Genomic DNA, 3,527 nt, shown 5'->3' on the forward strand with positions numbered 1-3,527 from the left:
GCGATTTTTTTTGCGTAACTTGTCAGTGAACTACGGCTATGTGTAGTAAATTCTGCTCCATCTGAAAGCACGTGACGATGATTTCCTGTTGATTACAGAACCGGCTTTACTAACAAAATGCGCATGACAATCGCATTCGATTAATCGTGCAGCCCTAATGTACATGATATCATTTACGTTGTAACTGTAAACTACACATTTTTTTCTGACATGCACAATGAAAACTGTGTGTTTGTTGAAGGGATTTGGCAGCTAATCCATCTCTCCAGCAGTAACTGTGAGGGCTTTGTAGGTTTGTAAATGTCAGCAAGGGGAAGTGACAGAGATGAGGAGAGACTTTGAAACACCCACACTCACCACCCACTGCTCTTTTTGAGACACACTGGAGATACGTTTTATTTTGCTGTACAGAATCCTTTTTTAAAGGCACTTTCGCACAGATGTTATGATTATAACTTTGAAATGGTGAATAATGCACAGCATCTTAACATTAGTTAAAATGAAATTGGAAGCACAATGCACATAAAAATGTAAGAGACTCATAATTTTATGTGTGATATGTAATTTTATTTTATAGTTTATTATGATGTGATGTGTAATTTTATAGTTTTATTATCAAAAACACTTAAGGAATGAGTAACACTTTGCACAGTAATAATGCACATCAGTGACATTTTGGCATTACTTTATTGATAATATAACATTATAAATTATAGAATGCTCAAATATTTTTCTTTTTAATTAATTATCTGTATTATTTTTGATCAATTGTATTAATTCATAATTGATTGTGCATGAATTACTTATCTGTACACCCACATTAAATCTGCATGCAGAAAAAAAGCAGATTTCCACAGAATTTGAACACCTGTCAGGGTCATTTAAGGCAAGGTTATTATTGTTAACTAGGGGGCGTTTACGCGACACTGTTTTCAACTTTTTATGCATTTTGGCCATTCATTTACATGACAACAGCATTTTGGCAACCTGAAAAGGCTAACTTTTGAAAATGGGTTTCAAAGTTTTTGAAAATTATACCTTTATCTTCATATAAACTACAAAAACTTGAAAACAGTGACGACATGATCATGTGTATTACGTGTTCTAAGTATTAAGTGTGTGTGCAGGCACATACTCTGCGTCCAAAATCTCATACTTCCCTACTACAGTGGGGAAAATATTTATTTGATCCCCTGCTGATTTTGTAAGTTTGCCCACTTACAAAGAAATGAAGGGTCTGTCATTTTTATGATAGGTTTATTTTAACATATAGAGACAGAATATCAACCAAAAAATCCAGAAAAAAAAAACACATTATACAAAGGTTAGAAATTGATTTGCATTTCAGTGAGTGAAATAAGTATTTGATCCCCTACCAACCAGCAAGAATTCTGGAGATCCTCTCTAAATCCGTAAGGTTTCTTGGCTGTCATTTGGCAACTTGAAGTTTCAGCTCCCTCCACAGATTTTCTATAGGATTGAGGTCTGGAGACTGGCTACACTCTAAAAACGGCTGGGTTAAAAACAACCCAATTAAGGTTATTTTGGCAACCCAGCGCTGGGTCAAAAAGGGACAAACCCAGCACTGGGTTGTTTTAACCCAACAAGTTGGGTTACTATGTTTGGCCCAGCATGCTGGGTTGCTTTTTTATGGTTTAAAATTACTACACTGCTAGGCTAAAATGAACCCAAATCGAGCTAGACCTTAAACCTATAAATCTAATGGAATTATGAACTTTACTTGCCTTAACCGTCTTTCCCTCTCTTCTGAAGAAGCTGAGAAAATCGCCTCCTCACACAAGCAGGGTTGTGTCATTAACTCCCGGCGCGGGCACAATGAAGATACAAAGCTCAACATGTCTGAAATATAACATGCAAAACATTACTTTTAACAATTATCACTTCATCAGCCTCAAAATACTTAGGCTAGTCTTTATTACATAACGGCGTTTCCTTTAGGAAACTACATTCAATTTAACCGCGAATAAGGAGATAACGAATTAACACGCACCGCTGGGTTATTGATCAAGACCAATTTTCAACCCAAAATTGGGTTAAAACAACCCAACGTCCTTACCCAGCGGTCTCAACCCACCGTTTTTTAGAGTAGAGGCCACTCCATCACCTTAATGTGCTTCTTCTTGAGCCACTCCTTTGTTGCCTTGGCAGTATGTTTCGGGTCATTGTCATGCTGGAGGACCCATCCATGACCCATCTTCAGTGTTCTGGCTGAGGGAAGGAGGTTCTCGTCCAAGATTTTACAATACATGGCCCCGTCCATTTTCCCCTAAATACAGCGAAGTCGTCCTGTACCCTTAGCAGAAAAACAGCCCCAAAGAATAATGTTTCCACCTCCGTGCTTGACTGTAGGGATGGTGTTCTTGGGGTCATAGTCAGCACTTCTCTCCCTCCAAACACGGCGAGTCGAGTTAATGCCAAAGAGCTCAATTTTGGTCTCATGGACACTTTACTATCCCATGAGGCCACGGGAGAGGATTTATGAAAGGCAGTGAAGCGACGCAACTGACGCTGGTAGGACATGTGACAGTAACAACATAGAGGATGTAGTACGTCCGAATTTCATTCAAACTACCCATATTCATACTATGTAGAACATACTTTTTTAACGGTCATGAAGTAAATTCAAATTCAAATGAAGTACCTACTCAGACAGTATGAAACATCCTTACCCCATGAGGTGAGATCTTGCACGGAGCTCCAGACCAATGCCAATTGATGGTTGTTTTGTATTTCTTCCATTTCCGAATAAATCACACCAACAGATGTCTCCTTCTCACCAAGCTTCTTGCTGATGGTCTTGTAGCCCATTCAAGCCTTGTGCAGATCTACAATCTTGTCTCTGACATCCTTTGACAGCTCTTTGGTCTTGCCCATGGTGGTGGTCGCCTGACATATTAATGCAGTATTTTTTTAGCCACTTTCGTGTATACATGTAAACAGGTATCGTTTTGACAACATTATCGTTTTTAGGCTATGTGAAACTTTTCAAAAACGCATAGGAAAAACTTTTCCATTTTTAGTACAATGTTGTTGTGTAAGCGTAACCTAAAACTAAAACCATAAAACACATTTTTGTTACTTGAAAGAAAATATATATATTTTTTAAATACGTTATTTCAGTTAGTTGCAACATTAGGTTTAAGTTGAGTACTAAAATAACTAAAACTAATAAAAAATGTATTTAAAAATATATAAAAATAAAATCTAATCCAACATTCAAAAAAAAAAAAAAACTATAACAGTATATTAATTATATTAAAATAACATTTGTTTGTTAAATATTTCGTCAAATTTCATATTTTTTCAATATGAGTGTAGTGTTCTTATTTTACCGTTCCATTATACACATTTTCCTTCAAAATAAGTGTATAAAAAGCAGATCTAATTTAATCTAATATAATTTTATCAATTTACAGCACAGTAAAGACTTTATAGATGGAATAAAACATATACAAACCTTTATTTCACTGAAGAAGTGCACCAGTTAGGAGGCGCGGAGAACCGCT

At 36.4% G+C, this 3,527-nt stretch overlaps 1 protein-coding gene across 1 annotated transcript in view; it reads left to right on the top strand.

Moving 5' to 3' along the window:
* Positions 1-3,527, top strand: part of LOC107685318 (regulator of G-protein signaling 8) — a 17,657-nt gene that overhangs the window by 934 nt on the left and 13,196 nt on the right. The window lies entirely within an intron of this gene.

The sequence above is a fragment of the Sinocyclocheilus anshuiensis genome, unplaced genomic scaffold, assembly GCF_001515605.1.
Source record: "Sinocyclocheilus anshuiensis isolate Anshui unplaced genomic scaffold, SAMN03320099.WGS_v1.1 scaffold385, whole genome shotgun sequence".
Classification (NCBI taxonomy): Eukaryota; Metazoa; Chordata; class Actinopteri; order Cypriniformes; family Cyprinidae; genus Sinocyclocheilus; species Sinocyclocheilus anshuiensis.